The following is a 13,502-nucleotide window of genomic DNA, read 5'->3' on the forward strand; positions in this document are numbered from 1 at the left end:
CACTTTGTAGCGTACATGTATATCAAATTACAGTGTTGTACTCTGGAACTTATATAATGTTTTATACCAATTTTATTTCAATAAAAATAATTTAAATATTAAACAAAACTGAGGGGGAAAAACTATTTGGTATCTAAAAGTTAAACTATTCAAGGGGTTATAAAAATGTGTATAAAATGTTATGTCAGTTATACCTCAATAAACAAACAAACAAAAAAACAAAAGAAAAAACCCCAGTGTCTATAAAATATTAATTTCATTTTCTTGTTCCCCAATCATTTGTCTATTGGGTGATTATAAGCAAGAAGATGAGAATGTTTTGAATGTGTTCAATTCCACTGAATTTGAACACTAAACACAAAGTACTAAGATCTTGGTATAAAACTGAGGTCTGCCTCTTCCTAGCGGTACACCCTTGAATAAGTTTCTGATCCTTTCTGAGCCTCGGTTTCCTCAGCTGTAAAACCCATAACACTTACCACAAAATGTTGCTCTGGAGCTCAAAAGGCACAATCCCTGTGACATTTAAATGAGGTGCTCCTTCTCTCACAGCACTCATGGATTCTTTCCCAGAGAGTACCTTGATTATTACTTGGAATTGGTAGGGCCCGACACTCTTGCTTCCTCTGCTAATACAAATTATTACGATAACTATAATTAAAAGGAAATTACATGGGAGATGTATCAAACCAGTAGATATCCACGGTCTTTGAAAATTCCTCTTGCTGCCCAGTTCTGCATGTCTTCCACCTGACTCGTGGGCTAACAGAGCGAGCACCGTCACGCTGCAGCTCCCACTGTCCCAGATGTCCCCACCATGCCACCTTCCCACCAGGCAGAGGGTCTCCTTTCTCCTCCTTTCCGGGACGGTCTGCTCCCAGCTCTTTTTGCTGTATGCTTGCCCCTTCCCTTTATCCTGAAATCCACAGACCTTATGGAGAGAAAGAGCCTTGATAATCTCAGCTGTCTTTCTGCTCCTCTGGTGGAAAGGGACTCCTTTCGGCTCTTTTCAGTCTCTGGGTCTTAGGACCACCCTGGCCACAATCAGTTAGCTCATCTTATTCTCTAATAGCAAATTCTCTTCCCCACATTGTCCATCCACCCATTCCCAGTGTTATTGTGGCTTCTAGTTCCAGGTCCACCTTCAACGACCTCTCTGAGGGTTAGGTTCTCATTTGCATATATTTAAATTCATGTAAATTGCATGGGTGTGAGTTACATATGTATTATATGTAATACATGAACACATGCATATATACATCCAACATAGCGCTTGACACTTTGGAGTTCTTTGATTTTTGCCTTTCTGTCATATTCTCTATTTACCTGTTCAATACAGTAGCCATCAGTCACATATGGCTATGTAAAGTTTAATTCATTAATTTTGAATAAAATTTAAAATTCAGGTCTTCAGTCACACGAGCCTCATTTTAAGCGCTCAGTAGCCCCATGTGGCTGGTGGCTCCTGTAGGAAGCCACCTCTATTGGGCAGCATTCCTCCGCATCATTTCTCCATATCTTTCTGTGTCTGTCCATATTGTTATCACATTTAGGAACCCAGAGGGATCTATTTTCGCTTCTAGGAAGTACGCATTCTCGTTCGATTCCATTCAGCAAAACCCAAGACTAAGATGCATCTCAGCACAGACGGGACCTTACCCCAGTTTCTGGATGGGGACAAACAGAGAAGACTGCCAGCAGTTAGAAGGAAGCACGGGTTCGCTGCTTCCCATCGCCAAGCTGCAGCCCCTGGCTTCTGCATGGGCGCTGGGAACTCTGAGTGAGTGGCAGCGATGACATGTTTAATGAAAGGTAAATATTTATGGTCAGTCTCCAGCAGATGTACTCTGTGGGTGGGGGTGGGGGTGGGGGTGGTTGGGTCAGCAAGGCCATCAGCATAGACGCTGGGATCCCATCGCGGTTGCCTTGTTTCTCACTTGATATGCTGCTGTGTGCCTAAACTTGACCCTGTTGCTCTGAGATCAGACCAGGTAGAGAACAAAGCAATCAAGATGCTGTAAGCAGCCAAAGGACAGCAATGTGCTTGGAGCTGGAAAAACACGCTTTGTGCTGCTCCTGGAAACTCCCAGAGCTGAACGGCCACCCAGTCTCCTGGGATGCTGCTGGCATCTAGTGGAAAGAGAGAGAAGCCACTGGCACATAAAAGTACTTGGCACTCGCACAGGGAGGGTCCCATCCAGACCTCACTCTATACTGTGAGGTTTGCCTTGGACACCCTCTGCTCTAACCAGAGCACTGGCCAGCAAATAGAGAAGCCACAGGAATGGAAAGATGTCACTCCAGTTGTACCCACAGCATTTGTTCTCAACACTATTAGACTCAACACCCTCTTTTTATAATATATATTTAGTTTTTGCCCCCCTTTACCATCCTATAATTAATTTCATAGGTAATATACTACCTATGCACATTGTTATAAAACTCAATATGATGTCCTAACTGTGACAGAAAGGTGAAAACATAGTCGCATGTGACTTTCAAAAATGTGTTTCAATATGTATATATTCACACACGAACAAACTAGAACATACAATTGGATCACATGTTTGCACTTGCATAAAATGATTGTGAACCTAAGAGGAGTAAGAACATCAGGAGCCACTCTCTGTTAGAAATGCAGGAAAGTGAAAAGAAAATACAGGAGCAAGCATGCTAGAATAAAACCTTGTACTCCGATAAATCCTAACAGACCAACCTGGTTATTTGTATGTAATAAGATAGAAGGAAGTCACTTTCATGGAAGAGAAAAGGAGTTGGGTTTTCCACTGGGATCAGTGAAGAGTGAAAATGAGTCAACAGTGTCAGGAGGGAAGACATAAGGCATGATCAAGAATTCATCAGAAGCTGGAAGTGAGGAAGAACGGGACAGAGAGGCAGGTGCTAAGAATCCACGGAAGCATGGAGGGGAGGGCTGAGAATTCCCCAGTCATGGGGGATGGGAGCTGGAGCAGGCTTATCTGCTCTTTAGTGTTCAAAATCGGGTGGACCCATGTGACCCTGGTTACACATCACAACCCAGGCACTGTTGCTATCACCTGGTGAGCTTTATCGGTGGGACGTGGTACCTAGTTCAACAGAGGTGGGTTGTCAACTGAGTAGCTGTGCTATTTGAAAAAACTGCCATCTGGTTAAGGGAACACTTGAGTGTCCCAAACCAGTAGCCTGCTTAACAGTGAGGCTCCCGTTTGCTGAGCACCTATGGTGACAGGTGCTTTACACACATTACCTGATTCTTGTTAACAACCTTGCAAGGTATTTTCTTGTTATCTTTACTTAACAGGGATGAAAACCCAAATTTGGAAAGTCAAGTAAGTAGCACAGTCAAGGGGCACCTGGGTGGCTCAGTCAGTGAAAGGGTTAAAGTATCTGCCTTGGGCTCAGATCACCATCTGGCAGGTATCCTGGGATTGCCCAGTCAGGGCTCTCTGCTCAGTGGGAAGTCTGTTCCTCCCTCCCCCTGCTCTTGTGCACGTGCACCCATTCTCTCTCTTTCTCCCTCAAATAAACAAATAACATCTTAAAAAAAAAAAAGTAACAGCATCAAGCTTTTGATAGGATACGGCAGTCAGGATTTGAATGCAGCTCTATCTCATTTGAATCTCACACCCACCATAGCAGGAAAGTGGGGAGAAATGAGAACTATTGTTCCCACTTTGGTTTTGCGTCACCTGACTCCAAGAGAGGTGATGTGACTTCCCAAATGCCACACAGCCGTCTGGCTGTGTCCCCATCCTGACGCCAGAGTCCGTATCTTTCACACCATTTATGTTTTGTCTGTGATCTTTACTTTGTATCTTATTTTAGGGATCTCAGACATCAGCCGAAATCCTGACGCCAGAGTCTGTATCTTTCACACCATTTATGTTTTGTCTGTGATCTTTACATCAGCCGAAATCTCAAGCAAATTAGTCAACTCTACTGGCAGGATACAAGCATGGTAAATCATCAACTGTTTCACAACAGACCAGAGACTTAAATGTCATTCAGGGCATTTAGTTAAGATCTGTGCTCAGTATGGGAACAATTAGCTAACGGACTGCAAATAAATTTCTCTTGATTACTCAGGAATGGGATAGCGACTTGTTGCAAAGGCACCCTTCAGTTGGAGGGTGATTTGCCTTGAACATCTCTCATCAGATTGGTTGTTGGGTTTGATCCCGGATGGTGGGTTGAGCCATATCGCCTTCCTCCTTTACTGCTCCTCAGACATCCTTCCTAAATCTGCATGCTGTGTCTAAGGTGCCAGTGACGGGACAACCCTTTTACTAACAAAGGTACTAAAGCATGAAACATCTCTTAGGGAAAGAACACTCAGAAATCTGTTCCTGGGACCCAGTGTTATGGTTCTTTGAACTGTTCTAAGTGGTGATTATGCGCTAACAGAACAAACCTACATGAAGACAAAGGACTGAAAATTTTGTACCCTGGGGTTGGGAACGTGAGATGGTATGACCACTTGGAAGGAGTTTTTCTAACGAAGTTAAAAATATACCCACTCTGTGACTGGGCAGTTTTACTTTGGGGCATCTATCCAAGAGAAATGCGAACATGTTCACAAAAGGGATAGCAGAGTGGGGCACCGGGCTGGCTCAGTGGGAAGATCACGCGACTCTTGATCCTGGGTTTCTAGTTCAATCCCCATGTTGGGTGTAGAGATTACTCAAAAATAAAATCTTAAAAAAAAAAAAAAAGGAATTGTGTAGGAGAGAGTTCATAGCACTTCTATTCATAGTAACCCCCAAACTGGTAACAACCCAAGTGCCCATCTATAGAGTAATGAATAAACAAATTTGAGTTATGCTAACATAGTAGAACAACCCTAGGGGTGCCAGGGTGGCTCAGTTAGTTAAGCATCTGCCTTCAGCTCAGGTCATGATCTCGGGGCTCTTGGATTGAGCCCCGTGTCCGGCTTCCTGCTCAGTGGGGAGCCTGCTTCTCTCTTCAATAGCTCTGCCCCACTCCACTGCGCATTCTCTCCCTCTCTCTCTCTCAAATAAATAAAAATCATACAAACAACAACATAAATGAATCTCAAAAGCATTTTGTTGAGTGAAAGAAGCCAAACATGCATAAATAATCACTTAATGGATTCCCATAAACTGAAATTCTAAAACAGGCAGAACTTAGCCACAGTGACAGAAATCAGAGCAGTGCTCTTGCTGCGGGTAGGAAGGCACTGACTGGAAAGAAACAGGAAATTTTGTGTGATGGAAATATCCCACATCTTGATTGTGTCAGTGATTATACCAGTGTTGTCAAAATTCATCAAACTGTGCATTTAAAATGAGTTTGTTTTATTATGTGTAAATTATACTAGAACCTAAAAAAGTGAAGCCTAAGATGGTTTCAGCAACTGGGAAACCAGAACCGTGTCTATTTCTGCTCCTGCCTTCTCTTGCATTTCTTTTCTCATGCCTCAGAATTTAAGTGACCAAGAATCATACTGTGGAAATAATGAAGGGGAGAGACTGGGGCAATGGGGTCCAATTGTAGCTTAAGGTTTTAAAATTATAGTCAACCCATGATTCTAGAAAGTCAATCCGGTTTGTAGATCAGACCGTTTTGAAGCACACCCAATGCTTGCTGCCACCTCCCAGCGGAGTATAAGAACAACCCAGCAGCACGTTCAGAGAGTCTGAATCTCCCTACATCAAGGAATGAACCTTGAGCGCCCACAGAATACTTTCCGGGAAAGAGGACTCACAAATTCAGTGTGTCAAGGGGTAAGGAGAAGGGTAGGTTCAGGCACCTGCTTTCCAGAGGCACCAAAAACTCCTCTTACCCAAAGTGGTATGGTAGGCTTAGAGAGTCCAGCTGAGCCCAAGGGAGCTCATTCAGCATTCATAATGGCGGACTCCAATGGGAGTCAGTGGCGTGTGAGCAAGCAGCTGGGGGGCTGATCGGAATCTTGGACCTTAATAAAGCTATCTTCCAAGAAGCTGATTCAACAGAATGTGTGCTCACTTGGAATTTGCCCCCTGGATCTACTCGTGTCATTGCAAGTTCAGAAATGTGAACCTCGGGCAGTGCTCCAGAAACCAAAGCTATCCTGACCTTTGCATTAAACTGACCTTACTCTTCCGGTGGGACTCGGAGTAGTAAGGAAAAAGAGGAGGGTGAAGTTGGTAAAAATGGGAAGGAATGATACTGGCTGCATACTATGCCTGTTTCTTTGAGAACTCAGGTTGTCACATCTGTTTCTTAATTCTACAACAAATAATTGTCCTGTGCCTACCATGGGCCAGGCCCTACACTGGGCCATGGGATTCAAGAGTCAACACAACATGGTTCCTGGCCTCAAAGAACTCAAAATCCTGCAAAAGCCGCCACCATAATGGACCACCTGGAGTAGAGTGTGACAAGTTTCTCACATACACACACACACACACACACACATACACACACTCACACCCCACACACTGCCAGCTCTGCCTGGCAGACTGGAGAAGGCTTCATGGATGGATAGACATACCAACTCAGTCTTAAGGGCAAGTAGGAGCAATGGGAATATTCTAGAAAGGAGGAATAGCATTTACAAGGCAGAGGCATGAAAACAATGTGTTTTGGTGCAAGTAGAGGCAAAAGTTAGTCATCTTGGAAGAGAGGATGCTCCTTAGCTCAGTGATCAGATTCAAAATGTCCCCAAAACACTGGATTAGACTCAAACTTGAGAATCGACTTTCAACCAGATTCAAACTATGAATCTAGTTATGAGACCTATATGTTATATCTATTACGAGACCCTTAAAAGCATTCTCTCATTTCCTTCTCATTAAAGTATGGGAGACCTTATAGGAAACTGAAATACAGAGAAATTAAGTGGCCACAGATTTGAGCATTATGCTCCAGTACCTGTGTTCCTAACCACTACACTAATATCCCCTGGAGAGAAGGGACAAAATCCAAGATTGGAAAATGGCAATGGAAAGTCTGGATCAGGGGACAGTGAGCAGGCCTGGTGTTGTGACTGCGGAGGAATGAAAACTGCTATGGAATTTCCAGATTCCAGAGTATGGGCCCTTTGAAAGCATTTCTGAGGTCACACTGCCATCTAGCGGTAGTGCCACAGGCAGCAATTGCTCTCCAAGCGAATACAGTACGGAGGAGCGGAGCGGGGCGGGACGGAGCAGGGCGGGACGGGGAGGAACGGGGCGGGACGGGGCGGGACGGGGCGGGGCAGGGGGGTGATGGCGGATAAAACGATTCCACAGAAGTTTATATATATATATATATATATATATATATATATATATATTTTTTTTTCCTTCTCCAACCACAGATCCTAAAAGACAGATCCCACTGCCATGGTCCACAGAATTGCCTACAATCCTCCACATGCCGCCAAACAGTGGCTGCAAGCTCGAGTCAAATTCCAATTCTGCTCCTTAGGAGGAAAGGGTGTTATATAACTTCACTTTCTTTTCTGAAAAAATGGGGAAACTAATATCCACCCATATGGCTGCAGGCGAGGATGGAGTAAAATAATGCAGGCAATATGCGAGGCACACTTAAGCACTTAATAAATGTTCAGTGTTGTTATAATACAAAGGAGACGTGACAAGAGCTGGGGCAGGCCCAGAGGGAAGGACCTGGACAAATTGTTTAATTACTGACCTTTGGTGAACCTCTTCAGACAAGCCTTTCCTTTACAGCACCAAGGCTTTTGTAATTCTCCACCTGAGATCACCTGCTCCCTTCCCGAAACCATCTTTGATGAACTGGGAACCTATATGACATGGGAGCAAAGAAGCAACTATTTTATTCTGAAGTTTCATTTTGTAATGAACTCGCTCAAATTTGGAAGTGACCTTGCAAAACCCACAAAGTTCATTTCAAGATTAACCTTGTGCTGGCCTAGTTGCTCATTTACTTCCAAGCTGGAAAATTATTACCATGAACTCATGGAGTTTTGGGTAGTAACTTAGGTTTCCTGCCACGTCCAGCAGTGAGCCAGGATTTCCACAGCTGCCTTTGGACACCACTCTCCCCAGGGACTGGAAGACGCTAACATCAGGTTTGTTCCTGGGCATTTTCTGTGTGCTTGGAAGAGGGGGAGCAGACCAAGGGGCAGCAGTTCTAGAAGAGAGACTGGAGACTGTGTGGGCATCAGAGGTGTTGATTGTGAGTTTTCAAGAGGAGAGATGTGGCCAAAGAGGGCTGTATAGAGACAGGTCAAAGCACCCTGAAGGGACTGGCAAAGACAGGCTTTGTTTCAAAGACCCTACAGAGAAGCTCTTGCCTAGCGAAGTTAAGTCTTAGAAACCACTCAATGGAATATTTATGGGCATCCTTAAGAGGGAAAAGTTCCAGCCCTTGGGGAAGTACACTGTCACTTGACCATTGCTTCCTGAGCACTGGCAGAAGAAATCAGTGACATGGCTGTCACTCCTAAAAGACAAAGAAGTTAACTTTTCTCAAACAACTGGACTGGGGTTATTTCTTTGAAAAATAAGCTTTCAGGGAACTAGTTAACAATCCTCTCCAGTACAGAGCCTTCTGGGATTGTGACTGGGTCAGACCGAATCTGTAGATCAGTCTGGAGGAAACTGCCCAAGAACGGTGATGGAGTTGGTGTGGTATCGCTATAAAGATAGACACACAGATCACTGGAACAAAACAGAAAGAGTCTTGAAATAGAATCGAAGGAGAAATGCCTTTCTGCTTTCTCTTACCTCCAAACAGGAAGCAAAAGTCCCCAAACTTTACTCTTAACCACCAGGCTATTCTGCATTTTATAGAATCCTTTCATTTTTCAAGATCTCTATAAGGTAGTCATGTCCTCACTTTCTGGGTAGCTGAGAACTGGAGCTTGTCTAAACTAGATGGAGCAGGATATCATCTGTGGGTGTTCCTCAAGAAACAATGGGAATATTCCTAAATTCCCAGACAGCTTCCCCCAGGAAAGGACTCCTGTTAAACTCTATGCCATAACAACGGACAGGGAATGAGCTACTGAAGTCTGTCTTTGACTGTAAACTTCTTGAGAGCAGAGACTGGCATCCCAAAAGTTAATTCATAAATATTTATTTCTCGGCCACAACAAAATCAGCTGATCCCCAGGGCTACTCCTGTCCAAATGGTGATTCAGGGACCAAAGCTGTCTTTATCTCACAGCTATGCCTTCCAGGGAGCACGGCCCTCACACTGTTGCAGCCAAAAGAAGGTCATGCATCATCTTCAATTCCTGGCCTGGGATTTAACACCTATCACTTCACCCCGAGCCCATGGGCCAGAACAGGTGGCAGAGCGCTGCCTGTCCCTTATCACCTGGGGGCTGCCTATGATGAGCAGTCAAGGTCTCTGCCTTCCTGGCCAACTGTGTGTACCCAGGAAATTGTGTTGGGTAAACTAACGAGTAAACCTGACACAGGGTCCAAATTACGCAGTCACGGAACTGAGGCTCCCGAGCCTCAGATGAGAATGCCCGTGTCGCCGGCAAAGGGAATAATGCCCATGAATGAAGCACCATCTGCTGGGGACTCTTTGACACAAGGCGCTGTTCTAGGAACTTCATGTAGGCTGGAGTACTTAGTCCCCCCAAGGGCCCTGTGGGATAGGCCTTAATATTCTTCTTTCATGAATCTTTTTTCACACAACCATGGGGAGCAGGTAGCAGAGCTGAGGTCTGAGCCAAGTGGGCCTTAGGAAAGTCTTTCTCCTCCTCCTTCTCCCCTTCCACCCCTCCTCCTCCCCCTCCTCCCCTCCTCCTCCCCCTCCTCCTCCTCCTCCTCCTCCTTCTTCTTCTCCTTCTTCTCTCCCTCCCCCTCCCCCTCTTCTTCCTCCCCACACTTCTTTTTCTCCTCCTTCTCTTCTTCTTCTTCTTAAGATTTTGTTTATTTGACCGAGAAAGAGACAAGAGACCGAATATAACGAGGGGGAGTGGGAGAGGGAGAAGGAGGCTTCCCGAAGAGCAGGGAGCCTGATTCAGGGCTCAATCCCAGGACCCTGGGATCATGACCTGAGCCGAAGACAGACACTTAACCGACTGAGCCACCCAGGTGCCCAGAGAGTCTGTCTTCTTGATTCCATAGACTCCCTCAGCTATTAATACCTTAGGGAACATCATTAGCAGCTGTAGGCAATGGCCTTCAGAAAGACAATCTGGAGTCATTGCCTAATGAGACGTGCTAGGAGATTAGTCTGTGAGGTCTGTTCCAAACATGCCATCTGTTTGAGCAAATGCAAAGGCAGGAGGAGTGATCTCTCTCAGGGACACCTTTCCTAATAGCCTAGATTATGTGGGAATTGGCCAAGCTCACTTTATGCAGTTCTCCCAACCCTGCAAGATAGAGACCCAAAAGTCTCGTAAGGCACCACTAATGCTCTATTCCAGCTCAACTATACCTAGAGCAAGTCAGAAGGATTCCTGGTCAGGCTTTGCTATTCTCCTCGTGTGTGCATACACATAATTCCCCTGGCTTCTCTGGGTTTTAACTTTTTCCTCTCTAAGATGGGATTGTGGCACATCTGCTTTCGGATCACTGTCTCCCCGGAGGCATCCAATAGCATACTGTATTTAAGAGTGCTTTTAGATTGCTAGGATTGCTTCATCACTTAACTGGTTATTGTTTATGACCAGCCAAATAAGGAAATTTTCTTACTTTCTCATGGAGGTGCAGATTGTTGAGGGAAGTTGGCGAGCAAAGCTACATATGCCCATGGCATTGAAATGCCAACTCTCTCTTTCTAGAAACCACACTTGGCTGTATACATTTGCTTTTTTTTTTTCCATGGTACTTAAGAACCAGGCCGTGGAAGTCAGAACATATCCCCGCATGTGTGATGGGGGGCAAAGTACTAATTAACGAATCTCTCTAAACTGCAGGATTCTCACCTGTGAAATGGGGATAATGACATTTGTGTTTGGGAATTGTTATAAGGGTTGAAGTAGGGATGCACATAAACGATCTACAGGGTTCATGGCACATCATAAAATACTTGATAAATGATTGCAATTTCATTGTCATTTTATTATCAAGGGACCATCATGCTGTCTTCCAGGGTCTTTGTGTAATCAAATTATTCCACTGCTCAATAGAACTGGGAAATCCCCAACCTTTCAAAACACGATGTGAGCACTTGGATCAAGGTCTCCCACTATGTCCTCAACAGCCTCCAACGCCCCCGGAGAAAGCGCGCAATTTACAACATGGCTGTGCTCCAAGACTCTACTTGGAAGTTATTTGTTTGGAACTCAACACATATTTTCCCATAGAAAGAATGCCATTAAAGTAGTGGTGGGGTTCCCAGGTCACTGGAAATACCCACTGGGTGGGCAAAGTAGCAGAAAATTGGCATATTTGCAATGCAAAAGAGTAGAGAGCAATGCAGTTGCATTCTTAGTCACAGGCCGAAACTGAAAACTCAGAAAACTATGTAATACATAGCTTCTTTTATTTTTCATGAATGAGGACAATGAGGAAAACCTGGCTTAATTAGAGGAAGAGAGAATTCAGAGGCCCTTTAAGTAAAGAATCATAACTTTTTTTTTTTTTTAACATTTGTGTTCTTAACCCAAGAGACTACATAGAACTAATCTCATTCACCACAACGGAGCTATTTTTGGTTTGCAAATGGAAAAGAGAAAAGAAATGGGAAAGATCCTGGAAAGGGAAGCAGAGGGAAGAAAGACTTCCCGTGCGGGGGTGAGGGGGAGGAAGAAAATCAGCCAATGGTTTGGATAAACTGAGGAAGGAGGAAGAAGCACAGACATGTAGTGAGATGGAATCCCTGGGTCTGGGAGCTGGGAACACACGTTGGATGAGAGCCCACACCCGCTTGTAGACGGGAAGCTGTACTGTGACCCCTCAAGCAGTTCCGCACTGAAGCATAAGGTGGCACGAGAGGACCAGAGCAGCTTGCAGAGAGAGAGGCCTCAAGGTTGGAGGGCAAGAGGGAAGGAAAGCTGTGAGTACCCAGCTCCTTGATGTTAGAAAAGAAGTCCAAAGGATATGCTGGTTCCCTGTTCTGAACTTTACTGCCACAAAGTAAATGATGAACTAGTAACACAGCCTCACTTAAATGAGGTCTTTGCATTTACCGGCCAGAGAAGCACAGAATGAGAAGACACCCCCCCCACCACCACCACCAAGGACCTCAGCCCAATCTTCAAACCTGGTAAAGATTAAAAGGAAGTGTATAAAAACCTATAGTTTTCAAATGAGAGACTGAGGCCTAGGGAGAGGAAGTAACTTGCCTATCCTATCCTCTTGTACCGACTAATGGTCAATAACCTCCCCAAAGCAGGCTGCCTCCCAGCCTGATGCCATCACTAGTCCACTGACCAGTTCACTGGTCCCATTTGGGCTCTACCTCCAACCTCAGCCTTTTCTGGTTGATACCTGTTAACCAAGTTGGGTCAGAAGGAGTAGAGGAGGAACTGGAATGATGAAATCCAGCGTAGATAAAACTCTGGAAGAGTTAGATTTTTTTTTTAAAGATTTTGTTTGTAATTACGCTTTACACCCAACATGGGGCTCAAACTCACAACCACAAGATTAGGAGTTGCCCACTCCACCGACTGAGCCACCCAGGTGCCCCTGGCAGCCTTATGAGAAGCTAGTCCTCAAATAAGGTACAGTGAATCCAGGGACCATGGCCAGGGTATCCAGGGGAAGTTGCAAGAGTCACCTGTTATGTCAGCAAGAACACTGAATGTAGAGACAGAAGACCTAGGTTCGTTTTAAATTCTGCTACGGTGTCAGGTGGCACACATCTCTCCCTCTCTTTGATGTCCCTTGCATCTCTTATTGTCTTCTTTTTTTTTTTTCAACTTATTTATTTTCAGAAAAACAGTATTCATTATTTTTTTCACCACACCCAGTGCTCCATGCAAGCCGTGCCCTCTATAATACCCACCACCTGGTACCCCAACCTCCCACCCCCCCGCCACATCAAACCCCTCAGACTGTTTTTCAGAGTCCATAGTCTCTCATGGTTCACCTCCCCTTCCAATTTACCCAAATTCCCTACTCCTCTCTAACGCCCCTTGTCCTCCATGCTATTTGTTATGCTCCACAAATAAGTGAAACCATATGATAATTGACTCTCTCTGCTTGACTTATTTCACTTAGCATAATCTCTTCCAGTCCCGGCCATGTTGCTACAAAAGTTGGGTATTCATCCTTTCTGATGGAGGCATAATACTCCATAGTGTATATGGACCACATCTTCCTTATCCATTCATCCGTTGAAGGGCATCTTGGTTCTTTCCATAGTTTGGCGACTGTGGCCATTGCTGCTATAAACATTGGGGTACAGATGGCCCTTCTTTTCACGACATCTGTATCTTTGGGGTAAATACCCAGGAGTGCAATTGCAGGGTCGTAGGGAAGCTCTATTTTTAATTTCTTGAGGAATCTCCACACTGTTCTCCAAAGAGGCTGCACCAACTTGCATTCCCACCAACAGTGGAAGAGGGTTCCCCTTCCTTCACATCCTCTCCAACACATGTTGTTTCCTGTTTTGTTAATTTTGGCCAT

The 13,502-nt window shown here is 44.8% G+C and overlaps 1 protein-coding gene across 1 annotated transcript in view; it reads left to right on the forward strand.

The window, feature by feature from the left end:
• The first annotated feature begins 7,931 nt into the window (after nt 1–7,931).
• Nucleotides 7,932–13,502, forward strand: part of HAO2 (hydroxyacid oxidase 2) — a 32,022-nt gene continuing 26,451 nt past the window's right edge. The window contains exon 1 of the mRNA XM_044239017.1: nt 7,932–8,035. The gene's annotated coding sequence lies outside the window, so the exon portion shown is untranslated. The remainder of the gene's footprint in view (nt 8,036–13,502) is intronic.

Source organism: Neovison vison, chromosome 2 (genome assembly GCF_020171115.1).
Source record: "Neovison vison isolate M4711 chromosome 2, ASM_NN_V1, whole genome shotgun sequence".
In the NCBI taxonomy this organism is placed as follows: Eukaryota; Metazoa; Chordata; class Mammalia; order Carnivora; family Mustelidae; genus Neogale; species Neogale vison.